Source organism: Rattus rattus, chromosome 1 (assembly GCF_011064425.1).
Source record: "Rattus rattus isolate New Zealand chromosome 1, Rrattus_CSIRO_v1, whole genome shotgun sequence".
Classification (NCBI taxonomy): Eukaryota; Metazoa; Chordata; class Mammalia; order Rodentia; family Muridae; genus Rattus; species Rattus rattus.
In genome coordinates, this window is record NC_046154.1 from 11464132 (window position 1) to 11482132 (window position 18001).

Here is an 18001-nt window from a genome sequence, read left to right on the forward strand (position 1 = left end):
CCCTCCTGACTCCCTTCTCTCTCTCTCTCTTTTTTAAGATTTATTTATTTTATGTATGTGGGTACACTGTAGTTGTCTTCCGACACGCCGGAAGCGGGCATCGGAATAGTCAGGGCTCTTAACTGCTGAGCCACCATCCATCTCTCCAGCCCATCTCTCCAGCCTTCCTTTAAACAAGCTTACCTATATCCCAGGCAGGCCTTGAACTATGTAGCCAGAGACACCTTGAACTCTACAGTGGGGAATTACAGTCATGAACTTCCTTACCGGATGGCCTGGCCGGCTCTGCTTATCTTTCGTTGAGTAAAGGTTCATTCACCCATCAGTGCCTCTGGCCTCCTAAGGTTTTTTTATTTCAAAGTCAGGAAGATATTTTGTATTTTCTATGTTTAAAGCTTTGGCTTTTCTGATGTAAGTTTTTAATCTTTTTGTTTCTTTCTTATTTTGTTTTTTGTTTGTTTCAAGGCAGGGTCTCTCTCTCTCTGCCCACCCTGAAACTTGCTCTGTAGACCAGGCTGGCTTCAAACTCACCCATCTTTGGCTTCATGTGTGCTGGGGCTAAAGGCGTGCGCCACTGTGCCCTGCTTTTATTTACGTTTTTAATCTACCTGAATTTCTATTTTATATGGGATAAAGGAAAAAATTGCATTTTTTTGTTGTTGTTGCTTTTTGAGATATAATCCCGACACAAGGATGACCTTGAACTCCACGGTGAGTCTGCAACCCCATGCCTTGCGCTGCACATCCTGTCAATCATCCCAGCATCCCTCATTATCATTTACGGGCTAACCCCGCTGACTCCTCACGCTGCTGCTGTCGTACGTTGTACTCCCACACCCATGCGTGTATCTGCTCCAGTCCCAGGTGTATGAGTCCCCGTGAAAACACAACACAGCTCTAGTCTGTGCTGCTAAGGAGACTCTAACTGGGGGCAAACGGCTTTTTTCTCTCACTTTCTTTGTACTGTCACGTCAGGGGTAGCCCCGTCAGACCACGCTGTATCCACTGTCACGGAATAAGGTGTCAGTTTTACAGAGGTGCTTTTACATCAAAACTGTTAACGGAGCCATTGGATGACTGTGCAGGCTGACTTCTTTATTTATCAAAGGATCAAAGTCTGAGATACGCAGAGCAGACCATTTGGCCTTGTGGTATACAGCACCTTATCTGCCTCTCTCTCTCTTTTTTTTTTAAAGATTTATTTATTCAATTTATATTTATGCATGAGTACACTGTCACAGTCTTCAGACACACCAGAAGAGGACATTGGATCCCATTACAGGTGGTTATGAGCCACCATGTGGTTGCTGGGAATTGAACTCAGGACCTCTGGAAGAGCAGTCAGTGCTCCTAACCACCGAGCCATCCCTCCAACCCCTTATCTACCTCTCTTGATGGGTCTGGTTTTGCTACCTTGCTACCTCGACTGAGATTCATTTTAGATTGAGCCCCAGTGAGTGTTCAAACCGTCTAGGGGTTGATAAACTCGCAGCACTAAGCTTGGATTTAAGTGGGTGTTGTCTCCCATGACTTGATGGAACTCTGTTTATTAAGCCACCATACTTGTCTTGGCCTTCAGGAAGCTGAGGTATGAGACCTATGCTCTGGTATCCTATTTCCCTGACTTTGATATTCTTCTTTCTCTGCATTCTGCTTCTTCAAGCAGAAATAGTCTGGTTTTGTAATTGGTTGTTTGTTTTGTAGGATAGGGTGTCACTGTGTACCCCTGGCTAGTTTATTCCCTATGTAGCCCAGGCTGGCTCCCGACTTGTGGAAATCCTCTTGACTCTGTCTCCTGAGTGCTGAGAACATCCTCATGCCCATCATTCCTGACTCAAGCAGGATTTTCTTCATAGCTTCTTATTTGCTCAAACAACTTTATGTTGGGACTGGAGAGATGGCTCAGTGGTTAAGAGCACTGACTGCTTTTCCAGAGGTCCTGAGTTCAAGTCCCCAGCAACCACATGGTGGCTCACAACCATCTGTAGTGAGATCTGATGCCCTCTTCTGGTGTGTTTGAAGACAGCTATGGTGTCTTCACCATAAAATAATTTTTTTTCTTTTCTTTTTTTTCGGAGCTGGGGACCGAACCCAGGGCCTTGTGTCTACCACTGAGCTAAATCCCCAACCCCATAAAATAATTCTTTATGAAACTTTATGATGTATGAAGATATTAAAATTGTATATATTAATGAGGATGGCATAGTGTGTTCAGACACTGAGTAATGTTTAAGTCAGGTTTAGCATATTTATATTCTTAACCAGTTTTTTTTTTTTTTTTCTGAGCTGAGGATCGAACCCAGGGCTTTGCGCTTGCTAGGCAAGTGCTCTACCACTGAGCTAAATCTCCAACCCCTCTTAACCAGTTTTAAAAGATTTATCTTTTCACTGAAACAATTATAGGCATGTGTGTCTCTATGTGTTGGAATGTGCATAAGAATGCAGGTGCCCGGGTTGGGGATTTAGCTCAGTGGTAGAGCTGCTTGAAGACCCTGTGGTCCCCAGAAAAAAACCCCCCCTGGAGCTGGAGTTACAGGTGGCTGTTAGTTGCCCAAATGTGGGAACCGGGAACTGAGGTCCTTTTCTTTCTCTTTATTTTTAAAATGATTTCTTAAAGATTTATTTATTTAATGTATGTGAGTGAGTACACTGTAGCTGTCTTCAGACACAGCAGAAGAAGGCATCAGATCCCATTACAGATGGTTGTGAGCCACCATGTGGCTGCTGGGAATTGAACTCAGGGCCTCTGGAAGAGCACTCAGTGCTCTTAACCACTGAGCCATCTCTCCAGTCCCTGAGGTCCTTTTCAAAGCAGGAAGCACCCTCACCTGCAGATCCATCTCTCTAGCTCCTCCTCAAACGTCCTACTTCACAGGGAGACGGTTGAAGTCCTTTCTCCTAGCTTTCTGAAGTCTATAGCATGCACTCGCCAGAAGCCATTGCTCCTGTGCAAACCCATCAGTTCTTCCCTATACTTGGCTGATGACTCATCTCCTCTTCTTCTTCCTCCTCTCCCTCCTCCTCCACTTTAGGAACTGAAGTCAGGGCTTCCCATATGGGAATCACGTGCGTCCCCCGTTCAGCCACACTCCCAGGTCGACTTCTTGTTTTATTTTATTAATGTCTGTTAAATTTTTAATTTATTATTGTGGTACAGTGGGTGTATGAGGTGTGTTTGTGTCAGAACACGATTTCATTCTGTAGGCTCTCTCCGGCCATCTTCACAGGGGGTCTGGAGATGGGACTCAGATCATCAGTTCATCAGAAGCACTTTCACCCACTAAGCCATCTAGGTTGGCCCTGCTTATTTAAGACAGGGTTTCCTTATGTAGCCCAGGCTAACCTTCAACTGGAATCATCGTTGCTCCTAATATTTTAAGCAGTTTTATTCCTTGTATATTTCAGTATAAATCACATCAAATCCTTTTGTGGGAAGGCAGAGTATAAATTCTAAAAATGAGAGCTGGACTTAGTGGTATGTATCTTTAATCCCAGCAGTCAGGAAGAAGACGTCTATAGATCTCTGTGGGTTTCGGGCCGGCCTTGTCTTCTTAGTGAGTTCCAGGAGAGCCCGAGCTACCAAGACCCTGTCTTGAAAAAACAAACAAACCAATAAGCACAATGAGAAATGTCCAGTAAATGTAAGATACCAGGAGTCTGAGGACTTCGGAGTATGGTGACTGTCCAGAATCATATATAGAAAGTTAATTTTCACGTTTTAGTGTGTAGGCCATTCTCTACCCATTAATACTGTATTAAAGTCAGGGATGAGGAAAAAAAAACTTATCTTATTTTCCATTTCTGCTAGTAAATCCAAAACGCATCCTCTAACCTTAAAAATGCAGTGTGATTGGCAGGTTGTCATTGTGATATTTTACTAAGCAGTGAACTGAGCTGCTTATGAACGGCTGTGGGGCTTTTCTTTTGAGCTGAATCTAAATCTGATTTTTAAAAAACGTGGCTCGTAGAGCTTTTGTGTTCTTATGAGTCCTGGTCCCCCTCTAGGGGCATCTCTCACAGGCCGCTCAGTCCATTCACTGGGCGCGAATACAAAGCGTTTTGTTCCTTTGCTCACACCAGCACACCATCTCCCAAGGAGACGCTGAATGCCCACTAAGTCATGCCTTTCCATTACTCATTCCTCCTTTTCTCCCAAGGTGGCGTGTGGGAGGTGTTGTGCTGGGGTTCGACAAGAATAGGCTAGGAAGCTTTCTGCTGGATACACTCATGCCTGAGCGTAGTTCCGTTCCCACCGCGCCGGGCTCGGTGGCTTCACGGTGTGAGCTGTTTTCCAAATGGACAATGACTCCACACTCGGCCGCTCCCACATAATCCCAGCTTTGGGATGGCATCTGCACCTTCCAGTCCCGCCCGGTCACTGAGACACATTTTGTCCCCTTACGAAGCGGGTCATTCGGCTCCACAGGCGCGAATGCTACCCAGCAACACCCTTCGGGGGGTCACCAGGGTGGAAACTCTGAACACCGGCTTCGCCCACCCGGCACGCCCGCACCCGCACCCGCATCGGCTCCCGTACCACCAGGGGGCGCTCGAGTGTCTCCGTCGCTCCGCCAGCACCTCCCGCCCCCTCTTCCAGACTCGGTTTACTATTGGTCATCTGTCTCAAGATTTTCACTTCGATTGGTCATATTCCGCGTCATTCTCGGTTGCTGGGCGGGCCGAGGTGACGCGCGGCGCTCTAGCTCGGGGCGGTGTCCCGCGCCGGCGGCTTCGGGCGGAGTTTGGCGAGCAGCGACGCGGTGTAGTCAGACGGCAGTGGTCCTGGGAGGCGACAGCTCGGGTCCGGGCTTCTTTCTGCTTCTCCGCCGCATTCACTGCCGCGCCCCGGCCTCCCGCCAATCCTCGATGCAGAGCTGGGCGGCCGCGTGATGGGGCTGCGGAGCGGCGCCCTGCGGCTCGCGGCGGCCGCTGCCTGCGCTGAGGTGCGTCGGTGCCCGGCCTCCCGCGCCCCTGCGCGCCGCGGCGTCTTCTGACTCGGCCGGCTCGCCCGTCGGTCCGCAGCGCGGCTGAGGTGAGGAGGCTGAGGAGAGGCTGAGGTGGGGCGGCCGACCGGAGGTGGGCGGTGGTGCCGCGGCGCGGGCGAAGGGGGCCGCTCCCGCGGGAAAGACTCCCGGAGGGTGACGGGCCTGGAGGGAGGGAAGCGAGGAAGCAGCGCGGCCGGCCGGGGCTCCGGGTCCGCGGTGAGAAGCCTCGCCCTCAGTGGAGAGACCTGGCTCGCCGGCTGCGAGCGCCGGGCTTTGGTCCAGCGGCCTGCCGGTCTCCTGCAGTGCCCTGCACCAGCCCTCTGCTTCCCCTGGGCTGCCAGGCCCAGCTCTGTCCGCGGGCCAGCAGATCGGTCGCTGTCCCGCCGTATGTGCGCACATTGCAGCTCTGAGGGAGCCGGCCCTGCCCCGCTTGAAGCCAGCCGATCTCTCCCCGCTTCTGCTCTCTCCCACCCCCCACCCCCACCCCCATTGTGGTTGGCATCAGGGTTCCGACTGGGAATGTGGCAATGCCCCTGAGCCCGATGAAGGTAGGAAAGGGCATCCGACAGAGCGGAGGGCGCAAGGGCTGGACGGAGGAAGCTATGCAAAGGGAGGGGGCTTATTGGATGCTGGCCAGATGGGAGGAAGGCTGGTGTGGGCTCGACGTTCAGCCGACCAGGATTACTCTGGCAGCCATATTGGGAGGATGATCTGACAAATCCTTTAGGAGCCAAGTCCGGTTGCTGGAAGGCACCGAGTGACAGCCCTGGCAGCTTTCAGGGTGACTGGCCGCACCAGAAGCCAAGTTGTGGGGGTTGGGAGGCCGCTCGGAGCAAGCTAGTCATTGTTCAGGCAACGCAAACCCTCACCGACTGTAAATGCAAAATCAGGCTCCAAAATCACTTCTTCTCTTTGGTGAATTGCTCTATGAGTCTTCAGGGTAAACTGGCTTGAAGATTCCATTCTCTTTGGGGTGAAATTCTGTGTTTCTGGACTTATCATCGATACACATTGCTGCTTTGGCCCTCGAAGGCCTGTTGATGCTTTCGCTCTGCGAAGGCCACTTTTCCATATAGGAGGCTCTCGGCGTATTGCATGGCGAGCACAGATTTGCATAGTATCTCAACATGCAGAGTTGAGGTGAACTGGAATATTCTGGTAGCAGAGGAGACTTGTAGCGGTATCTCTGAGGATGCAGGTTGTCATCTTTGTGGAATCTGGAGGTAGCCTAAATTAGATTGTCAACAGATCTCTTGCTTATGTAGCCCTTGCTGTTCCAAGCAGCTGCTCTGCCAGCACGAAGCATGCTGCTTTGTGTCATGATGTGCCTGGCTTAACCAAGAGGAAAGCGGTGTTCAGCTTCGAATAGCTGTTTAGAAGTGATATCGTAGCCAATATTTTATTTAAAGGTTAGCATTTTGTGGATTCGGCTTAGTCATAACAGAATTTCAGCTTGTGTTCTCGTCAGAGAAGTGTGGTAGTTGATATTGACTGTGAAGTAATTGGGGCTGTTAATGTTCTATTTGGGGCCAGACTTTGAAGATTACTCATCTTGATGTTTGAAAGTAGATTTAGAAATGATCAATAACTGGCTTCAGGGCAAGCCTGTAAATGCGTTTGCCTATATTTTGATCATGCACAGGACCTGGAGAGATGGCGTGACTCCTGCCTGCCTTATGCCCTTTCCTTTAAACTTTATCTGTATATTTGTTTTCAGCAATGGGTGGGAGCTGGATCTCTACCTCAGGTCTTAGATATGTTAGACAAACTGCCTACTACTGAGCTATGCTCCCACGCTCCACACTCCCTTTTCTTAATGCACAAGTTCTTTATTTTTTTCTATTTTAATTGTCTGTCTACTCTAGAGTAACTACAAAAACAAATTCCAATGCTTTTCTATTTCTAAGAGAAGTCAACACACTGTTTTTGTAATTTTTATCGTTAAGCAATCTCAGTAAACTTTCAAGTAGAAACCAAATTTTTAAAAAAATTTGTTTATGTGGATGACTGTTTCACTTGCAAGTATAGGTATGCACACTATGTGCTTGTTGGGTGCCCTACAAGGAGAGGTAAGGGTTGGCTCCTCCGGATCTGGAGTGACAGGTGATTGTGTGCCGTTATATGGGTGCTGGGAACTGAACCAGGTCCTCCTCAAGAGCAAAAAGTGCTTTTAACTGCTGAGCTGTTTCTCTAGACTAAAGTTAGTGGGTTTTGCTGTACATTAATATTCAAGAAATACAGAATATTTGTTTTATGATGCCATAGCAAAATAAGAAATAGCTTTAAGTACATGTAGGGAACTGAGATTAAATATAATTTAAGCTTTTGAAAAAAATTAGGCCTGATTATGAAATGGAGGAAAGATTTCTTGACTCTGTGTAGGCCTTCCCTGTTGAGTATTTTTCTAGAATTTATCCAATTAAATACAGATTTCTTGATTCATCATAGCTCTTTGCTGTTGAGTATTTTTCTAGAATTTTTCCAATTAAATACAGTTTCTGAGGCTTAGGATAGAGTGTTTTCCATTTCAAGACCAGATATGAATGCATTTTCTTTTTTTTCTTCTAAATTAGTTCAGGGAATACATTAATGCCCAAGAAGAGTCTGTCAATAGTTTCCAAGGCCAAAGCTTTCTAGCCTATTTTTTTTTTTTTCTGTTTTGGTCTTGTTCTGTGTACAGAATAAAGGACAACAATGAATCCTTGCTGCCTTGTTTGTAAACCCCTTCCCAGGCTACTCACTGTAACAAGTCTTTCCCAAGAGTAAGTGTATCCCTTTGGTCCTGTGAGCTGATGTGATGTAATTCACAGTGCCCTGAAGTGAAAGGTGTGTTGTTCCATTCCCAGTGCTCTCTTTGAGAGGGGTCTTGTTTGAACACATAGTAGTAAACTTGAGAACTTCATAGAGAGCGAATGAATATGTATACCTCTAGAACCTTTATTCTGGTGCAGGATAGAAGACGTTAAACAGATGTGGCAGTGATGGGAAAATCTTGTAGAAGGAGCCTTGGACTGCTGAGAGGTTGTTTTGGTTTGGCTTGTTAACAGCTCAGTGATTGGTTTGTTCTCATGCTGGTTAGGTGTAAATCCAGCCCAGAGAGAGATTCGGATCTTTATCCTAAAGTAATGTAAGGCCTACCATTCGTTCTCAGACTCCTCCTTTTCTCCTTGCACACTCCCTTTGTTTCTAAAGCCCTTAGTGTGCTGCGGGAGCTTCTGTGATCTTCTCCTTCTCATGCTGTATAATATTAATGATTTTATGATTGTCTATGGCTGCACATACACTAAAAGGCTAAAAACATCTCTTAGATACAAAACCTTTTTGTGATTGCAGGGGAAACTGAGGACTGCACTTGTTAGGCATGTGCTCTACTCAACCCCCAGCCCCATAAAGCTTTTCAGTTTAATTTTACACTTTAAAAATTTCATGTCATTTACAACAGAGCTTGTCCTTCAGTTATATAGTCTTCTATCAGTTTCTCCTTCGGTCACTTGGGTACCTCTTGGCTTAGTTTTCCCTGGCATTCAAATTTCATTGTTATTTTGTGTTGCTAGGCACTGGGCCCTGGGCTTTGCTTATGCTGAGCTAGGCAGCCTACTCCTGAACTCCAGCCTCAAACAGACTTTTCGCATCATCTTGGCAGATATCAGTGACCGCATAAGCAAACAATAGCAGCAGCAATGACAAAGTCTCGTGCTCGGATTGAGCAGTTCCTGTATGTCAGGCTCTTCTGTATGCACATTTAGTAACCCAGTTCATAGACAGCCAGGCCGAGTACTGTTAGAGTTCTTTCTCATGTGAAGAAACTGAAACATGCTAAACTTCCCCACCACGACGAGGGCTTAGGTTAGTAACCACTGGGCCGCACTTCTTCCCTTAAAACTCCTTCACTTCTCAAGCTCTGGCTGGGTTCTTTTCTGGTTTCTGTTGTGTCACATTTTCTAACATGTCACCACTTTCAGGTCTCAGGTTCACCTTCTGATCTTAAACCCTGGTCATTTAGAGTTCCCACCTCTGTAGTCTCTTTGCTTGTGCATTTGATGTTGAGTCTCCAAGGTTCTTACTCTCTTCCTTTCCTGTACTGTGACGTCTGGGGTTTGCTGCTCCAGCTCTTTTCTTAGATATCACCATTTGCCATTTTAAATTCTTTCCTCTTCTGAAGGGCCACGAGACACATGCCAGCTTGAGCCACTCCTGCTCTCCATACCTTCTGTTTTTACTCTGTTTCATGGAGAAGCCTCACTTGGGCTGGGTATTGGTGCCACCAGCACTGAGGAGTCCCTGAGTTTGACTTTGATGCTTGCTGAAGCAGGTCTGCTTGGTCCTCTCGGGCTGTTCATAGTGGCTTGAGCCTTCCAGTGCCTCTGCTTAGCAGTGTATCTACCACCGCACAGGAAAAAAGGCACGAGCTCCTTCAACCTCCCCCTTCTCTTTACAAACCTCCCTGCCCTGCTTTTCTTTCCTCTAGCCTGAGAAAGCTTATTCCCCCTGACTTCAGCTAATCCCTTGGCCTGTGCTGTGTGTCACTGTCACTGGCTTCTTTTTTTTTTTTTTTTTTTTTTTTTTTTTTTTTTTTTTCGGAGCTGGGGACCGAACCCAGGGCCTTGCGCTTCCTAGGCAAGTGCTCTACCGCTGAGCCAAATCCCCAACCCCTGTCACTGGCTTCTAATCTTTTGGGATTTGTTTTATTGGATGTTCCTCCTCCTCCTTCACTGACTTTTCCCTGCTGCTCCTTGAGCATGCCTGGCAAGTTCTACCTTAGGGCCCACACTCTGTCTTTAGCCTGGATTGTTCTTTTTCTCTCATCTGCTTGACTAACTCCTTCACTTCTCTCAGATGTTTGCTTAAATCTTACCCCCTCGACACAGTGTCTGCAGACTGAGCCGCGGAACTACATACCACTTAGCTTCTTGGCTTTCCTTGCCTTCCCTCAAGCACACTCATAGTAGCTCAGTTCTAGTGCCTCTTTCTCAGTACAGTGAAAGTTTCTCCAAAGCAGGGATTCCCTATAACGTGTATGCAACATGTTGAATGAAGCATACAGGAGTGCACAACTTTTCTATTAAAAAATAAAGTGATAAGAGAACAGTCTCTTCTTCATTCCTGCCACCCTTCTCTAGCTTATTACAGTCTGCATGAGTGGCCCTAGTCCCCTACTTCTTGATACTGTTCTTATTCAGCCCTCATTGCTAGGAGGTGAGGCGGGAGTGGCATACACATTTTATATCCCTACTCTGGAAGTATCTCTCACTTAACTTGCTCTGTCCTTGAACTTTTGTCTGCTTTTGTTTGGTGGGGCTGGTTTCACTCTTCTAGGTCCCCTGTGTTTCTGTCCATGTATACAGCTCTTCAGCTCATTAAATACAGAGTTTTGTATACATTTTAAAGGCTTGCTGTGCTGTTTGGTTTTGGTTTTAAGAACTAGCACTTGGATTGTATAACATACATCCCAGTTAAAATAAATAGTAAGATAAGCCATTATGAGAAATTTTTGTTTGTACTTTGTAATGCTTACTGCCTTTGGAAAGTATTTGAGCAAATAACTATATGCTCCACGTATAATGAGACTATTAAACAAAAACCCTGTGTGCAGAGGGTTGACTAAAAATACAGCTTGCCTGGACTAATATGGTTATTTAAGTTTAATTTAGAAATTAAGGCAAAAAGCAAAAGATAAATCATAGTTTTTAATCTGGCAAAAGAAAAGCTAATGGCTTGTCAAGAGAACTTTTTCGGATGCTAACTTTTAAAGTGGGTCAGGTATTAGTGCATGCTTATAAGCCCAGCACTCAGGAGCCTGAGGCAGGAGGAGGTAAGCCTGGATCGCATAGACCCTGTTTAAAAAAACTAAATTCTACAGTCTAAGGGGAGGGTGTTGAGACATCCTAGTACAAAGATGTGTGTGCTGTCAGGTCTCTTTAAAGCTGGTTGTAGGGGTGTATACCTTCAGTCCCAGCAAGGCAGAGGCAGATTTCTGTGAGTTTGAGGCCAACCTGGTCTACATAGCGAGTTTCAGGACAGCCAGAGCTACATAGACTCTGTCTCAAAACAACAACCAAACAATCCTTTTAAAAACTAATCTGTAGGGGTTGGGGATTTAGCTCAGTGGTAGAGGGCTTCCCTAGCAAGCGCAAGGCCCTGGGTTCAGTCCCCAGCTCCAAAAAAAAAAAAAAGAAAAAAAAAAAAAAACCGAAAAACGAATCTATAGGCTGGCAGGGTGGCTCAGTGGAGGGTGCTTGTTGCTAAGCCTGATGACCTGAGTTTGGTTCTCAGCATTCACTTGTGCAAGTTATCCTCCGACCACCACACACACAAATATAAAAATAAAAATATTAAAGAGTGAATTAAATATAAAAAATAGAGAGAGTGGGGTAGACTCACATTGTTTAGAAACACATACTGTTCTTACAGAGGTATTGAATTTGGTTCTTAGCGTTTACTCTGGGTGGTTCACAACTGCCTGTAATTCCAGCTGCAAGGAAGGGATCAGACACCTTTTACTGAACTCAAGTACCTGAACTCACATTTCACATACCCCTACACACACACACACACACACACACACACACACATAAATGTAAAATGCTCTTAAAAATCTAAATTCACATGATTTTCAAGCTGGGAATATAGTATTATAACTAACTTTTTTTTTTTTTTTTTTTTTTAATTCTTTTTTTTTTTTTCATGGGGACCGAACTCATGGCCTTTCAAGCTTGCTAGGCAAGTGCTCTACCACTGAGCTAAATCCCAACCCCTTTTTTTTTAAGATTTATTTAATTTATATGAGTACACTATAGCTATTTTCAGACACACCAGAAGAGGGCATTGGATCCCATTACAGATGGTTGTAAGCCACCATGTGGTTGCTGGGAATTGAACTCAGGACCTCTGGAAGAGCGTCCTCCATCCTCTGCTGAGCTATCTCTCCATCTAACCTGTTTTCAATGAAAAAGATGGTCGTTTGCATTTAGGACACTGTATTTCAAGCTGATGGGTCATAGGGGCTATTTCCCTCCAAACCCTTGGTGCCTCTCTTAAGCCCCCAGGCTGGGTACTGGACTGCATCTCCAACTCCTGTTTCTTGAGGCATTTCTTTTTTTTTTTTTTTTCCAGAGCTGGGGACCGAACCCAGGGCCTTGTGCTTGCTAGGCAAGCGCTCTACCACTGAGCTAAATCCCCAACCCCGAGGCATTTCTTGATTTCAGAGAAAGAACAAAAAAGCCGTGTCAGCAGTGCAAAGGAGGATTCTTGACTTCACAGTTATAGAAGCAAAACGATATATGTCTGGTACATCTAAATATTGTATCAGGTTATTTTAGACAGTGGGTAAAACAGTTGGGGAGCCTGGCCAAGCCTGCTCAGCCACATTGGAAATTGAAAATCTGATCTGTCAGAGTCTGTCCTGTGCCGTCTGATTGTTGGCATTGAGTTAGGATGGGAAAAGCAGCATTCCTGACATGGGGTCTAGTTTGCACTTCCACTGAATGACCAGAGAATCAAAGACCAAAAATATACACGTGCCTTTCCTTTTCTGCCTGTCCTCTCTCTTTCTCTCCTCTCCACCCCCATTCTTACACATTGGGCCATTTTACAGTATAGCCACGGTCCTAAAACTTGCTGTGCCTTTATTGAAGTTATTAGATAGAGCAATGCATCCGTGTTTTATAGAAAGGAACAGTTCATAGTCTCTCTTTAAAGGGTTATTTACTTTATGTACATGAGTGCTCTATCTGCATGTACACCTGCAGGCCAGAAGAGGGTGTCGAATCCCAACATAGATGGTTGTGAGCCACCATGTGGGTGCTGGGAATTGAACTCGGGACCTCTGGTAGAACAGACAGTGCTCTTAACTGCTGAGCCATCTCTCCAGCTCCATAGTATCTCTTTTTTTTTTTTTTAAATCTTCAGTGTTCTTTTTTTTTTTTTTTAAAGATTTATTTATTTATTATTTATATGAACACACTGTAGCTGTCCTCAGGCACACCAGAAGAGGGCATCAGATCCCATTACAGATGGCTGTGAGCCACCATGTGGTTGCTGGGATTTGAACTCAGGACCTCTGGGAAGAGCAGTCAGTGCTCTTAACCGCTGAGCCATCTCTCCAGCCCCCCCATAGTATCTCTTTTTAATATTTATTTATTTATTTATTTATTTATTTATTTATTTATTTATTTATTTATTTTCAGAGCTGGGGACTGAACTCAGGGCCTTGCAAGCGCTCTACCACTGAGCTAAATCCCCAACCCCTCTTTTTAATTTTTAAAATGATTTATTTTCATTTTATATGCATTGGTGTTTTGCCTGCGTGTGTGTCTGCCAGATCTCTTGGAATTGTAGTCCTAGACGGTTGTGGGTTGCCGGAAAGAGCTGCTGCGCTCTCTCTCCAGCCCCTATTTGTAGTGTATCAGAGAATTCTCTACTGTGGAAATTTGCTTCACTCTGTGATATGTTCATTATTTATTTGAAATGTAGTCTAGTTTACTGTAGGCTAGCTTTGAACTCTTGTGTAGTAGAGGCTGCTCTTGGATTCCTGTTTTCCTGCTTGCCTTCCCTTCTCAAGTGAATGAGCCACCCTACCTAGCTCATTCATTTTCTTTTTCTTTTTTTCTTTTTTTCCTTTTCTTTTTTTTGGAGCTAGGGACCGAACCCAGGTCCTTGTGCTTGCTAAGCAAGCGCTCTACCACTGAGCTAAATCCCCAACCCCGCTCATTCATTTTCTTAAAAAGTAAGGTCTCATCCAGCCAAGGTTGGCACTCACTGTGTACTCTAGGATAACCTTAAATTCCCAGTCTTCCTTCCTCTACCTCACACATGCCTTTTTTGTTTGCTTTGTTCTTTAAATTACACATCATTTCTTGAAAATATAACTCGGTCAAGGCATGGCAGTACATGCTTTTAATCCCAGTCATTTGGGAGGCAGAGGGATCTATATGAGTTAAAGGCCAGCCTGGTTATGTAAATTCCAGGACAGTCAGAGCAACATAATGAGACCCTATCTCATCTATTCTTTGATGTCAAACTGTTGTTCTAGAAAGTTGGCTAATTGAACTATAAAAACTAGATTAAGGTAGCTATTGAAACAAACACCTGCCCAGTCTCAAACTTTATGCATCTCAGTGAATTTCTCACACTTTGTTTTAGATCCACTTTTTTGTTTTATGTGTATAAATGTGCACCATGTGGTGCTTGGTACCCATGGAAATCAGAAGAGGTGTGGGGCTTTCTGAACTGCAGTTACAGATGGTTGTGAACCTTTCTCTGCATGTGGGGAATCAAACCTGGTCCTCTGCAAGGACAACACGTGCTCTTAACTGCTGAGCTGTCTCTCCTGTCTCTTTCAGTGACTTCTCTTCAGTAGTTATTGTAAAAGACTGTTTCTTGGTTAAAATATGTGTCTTTCAAAAAAAATTCTTTTTTTTTTTTTTCTTTCTTTTTTCGGAGCTGGGGACCGAACCCAGGGCCTTACGGATGCTAGGCAAGCACTCTACCACTGAGCGAAATCCCCAACCCCTCAAAAAAAATTCTTTAATTAAAATTTTCTTTTTAATGTATAAGTGTTTATTTTGTGTGAATGTTTGTATAGATGTCTATGCAGTACCTCTGTAGGCCAGAAGAGGGCATTGCATTCCCCCTGGGACTGGAGGTACTTGATAGTGAGCCACCATGTGGGTGCTGAGGATCGAACTCAGGTCCTCTGAAGAACAACCGGTGCTCTTACCCACTGAGCCATCTCTCCAGCCCCGAATCTGTGTTTTAGGAATATAATTCTACATGCTTTCTTTAGAAAAATGGATATGACAAAAATATATTAACCCCAAACAAATCAAAAAAGCTTGGTGTGGTAGTTTGGTTTTTTTTTTTTTTTTTTTTTTTTTTTAATGATTTATTTATTTTATGTATGTCAGATCCCATTTCAGATGGTTGTGGGGCACCATGTGGTTGCTGGGGATTGAACTCAGGGCCTCTGGGAAAGCAGGCAGTGCTCTTAACCGCTGAGCCATCTCTCCAGCCCGGTAGTTTGGTTTTCTATTGCTGTAGTAAAGACCTTGAATAAAAGCCACTTGGCTTGGAAAGGCCTCTTTGGCTTACAAGTTACATCACATCACTTGGAACTGAAGGAGGGACCACCAAGAATACAGCTGGCTTGCTCCCAGCTCCTAGTTCCATCTGCTTTCTTATATAACACAGGCCCACCTGCCTGCGGGTGGCACTGCCCATAGTAAGCTGGGCCCTTCCCATATCAGTCACCTCCTAGGAAAATGCCCACAGGCTTGCCCAGAGCTGGATCTTATGGAGGTGTTTTCTCAATTGACGTCTTCTGTTCTCAGATGTCTCTGTTAGACTAGCCAACACATCTGGTATTATTTATAATAAATATTATTCATTTCTATTTTTCACTTTGCAGAATAATCAATTTGCTCTCCTTATTCCTAATAATACTTGTTGTCTCTGAGGGCAAATGGAAATCTCACAAGATCAAAGACAAGGAGGCAAAATTTGAGAAATATTCAATTAGTAAACTTAAACACCCCCCCCCCTTAGACAGGGTTTCTCTGTGTAGCCCTGGCTGTCCTGGTTTTTGTAGACCAGGCTGGCCTTGAACTCACAGAGATCCACCTGCTCCTGCCCACCAAGTGCTGAGATTGAAGGTGTGTGCCACCATGCCCAGCAAACGTCAGTGTTTTACGGTCCCTTTAATGTTAGTGAATGCTTCTGGAGTTTTTGCTCCAGTCTACATTATTAATGCTTTAAACTATTCCATAGACTGGGGTGTATACATGATTTAGAGTTGTTACCTGTCCAGCAGCTTTTCTTGTGTGTCGTGTGCACGCTTGTGTGTTTATATGTTTGCATGTGCACATATGTGGAGACCAGACAACCACCTTAGGAGTGGTTTCTCAGTACTCATCCACTGTTTTTTGAGACTAGGTCTTTCATTGGCCTGAAGTTTATGATGAGCGTGGTTGCTGGCCAGCAAGCACCACAGGTCTTCTGCCTCTGCTTCCTTGGCTCTGGGACTGGATGGGTTTCATTTTTGAGAAAGGGTCTCACTTGGCTGGCTTGGACCTCATGCCATAGACCTGATCATAAAGGTGTGTCTGACCAGCCACCGACTCCTGAGTGCTGGAGTCACACCTGGAATTCTCTGATGGACGACACCTGTTCTAGAAGACTATAGTTATAGGTAATTTATGCAGTAAATTTTTATAGTTCAATTAACTGTAATTTCAATATGGTACTAAACATAGTCTGTTTTACCACAGAGTCAAATTTAAAAGTATGTGTTGTCTATGTTTTCACATGTTCATATTGTTGTGGGAATGTTTGCCTCCCCACTTACTGCATTTCGTGGGAAAGGAAAGTTTAAATGGATCAGAATGTAGCTTGGTTGGTAAAATGCTTGACTAGTATGCATGAAGCCCTGGATTTGACCCACCTCGTAGAGATGTGGTGGTGTGTACCTATAGTCTGAATACTTGGGAGGTTGGAGCAGGAGGATCAGAGGTTTGAAGAAGGGAGGGAGAGAGGGGGTTACAAATATATTGCTTCCACAATCAAAAAGGAATTTGATGATTAACTAACAGGGATGTGGAATGGAAAGAAATTTTATAGCTAGAAGCTACGTAATTTCATGGCTGACTAGATGAGTAGAGGAGGCAAACTTGTATTTGGTGAGAGCTATTTTGGCCTTGTTTGTGTGCGGTTGAATGAAATCCGGGCAGAAGAATTAGGGAGGGGAACTAAGCTGCCTGCAAAATGACGGTGTGAGGAGATGGAGATACTCGTGCTTTAGTTCACAGTTGCAAGCCTTTTGTGTCAGAAGCAGGGTAAAGAGGAGTCAGGGTTTGTTCTTTGATTTCTAAGTCTGAAGCTTTGAGAAAGTTACTAGGTCCTAGGTAGAACACAAAAAAGAAAAACTCTTAAAAACAAACCAACATTTTTTAAAATTTAAGTATTCAAAATACCTGCCAACATTTTAGCAATCTTTTTTCTATTCCTGGTTATCTAAAAAAATCATTTTTACAACTTCATGACTGAAAATCATTGATTTTGGTTGATAAATTATATGTTTTTTATGACCTTCTTCTCCCTAGTTTTGCTGTTTGAAGAAGTTGGGTGACTTGTTCAGTATTTCTTCCCCTGTCCTGGATTTGGATAGCATCTCTGTGTTACCACTTAGCTGCATTATTCGGGTCTATGGTCAGGGGTCCTTGTGATCGACTGTGAAAGACCCGAGTGTGGCAAGTGCAGGAGTGGGGCTGGAGCATGGGTCTCGTCCTTTGCTTTGGTCTTAGATTCCTACAAATGAGAGTGACACGAAATCATACTTTGGGAAGGTGGATTTGATTTTGGGGCTGGACTCTTGCTTCGTAAGCATGGGTGCCTGAGTTCTGATCTGCAGCACCCAGCCTCATGGGCCTGAGACTAGTGCTACATCAGATGGCAACAGAGACAGGAGGATTGCTGGGGCTCACTGGCCTGCCAGCTTAGCTGAACACCAGTGAGGTCCAGGTCTGTGGATCCTGTCTCCAGGGACTGTGATACAGCAGGACTCTCGTCTTCCTCCAGCCTCCATCGGCCACAAAGTGTCCTCTGACACACAGAATACATACATTGAAAAAAAGAAAGCCAGTGCTTGGTGCCTGCCTTAGAACTGTTGAGTGCTGGCCAGTGACTATTTTATGGTTATTGCTTTTTGTTCTGTTCCATACACCCCAGCTAAAGGACTTGGATCAAAACTGAAAGCCCAGGAGAACAGTTCCTTTGTTGCAAGGACCCTAGGCATGGAGTAGAGCACAGATGGGAGAATGAGAGAGAGAAAAGCAGGGCCTGGAATCCTAGCATTTGGGAGGTGAGGCAGAGAGGATGGAGAATTTGATCCAGCCTTGGCTACATAGTGAACCTTATTTCCAAAAGAGCTCGAGGGTGAAGGCAGGAGAATTGGCAGACTGCTAGTTGGGGAGAAACTAATTTTTGGATATCATAAGAGTTAGAATGATTAATTACACTTCAGA

General features: G+C 44.9%; 1 protein-coding gene across 1 annotated transcript in view; it reads left to right on the forward strand.

Annotated features, from left to right (window-relative positions):
* Positions 1-4723: 4723 nt before the first annotated feature.
* The window catches only part of Kif1b (kinesin family member 1B), a 130739-nt gene continuing 117461 nt past the window's right edge, over positions 4724-18001 (forward strand). The window contains exon 1 of the mRNA XM_032894543.1: positions 4724-5032. The gene's annotated coding sequence lies outside the window, so the exon portion shown is untranslated. The remainder of the gene's footprint in view (positions 5033-18001) is intronic.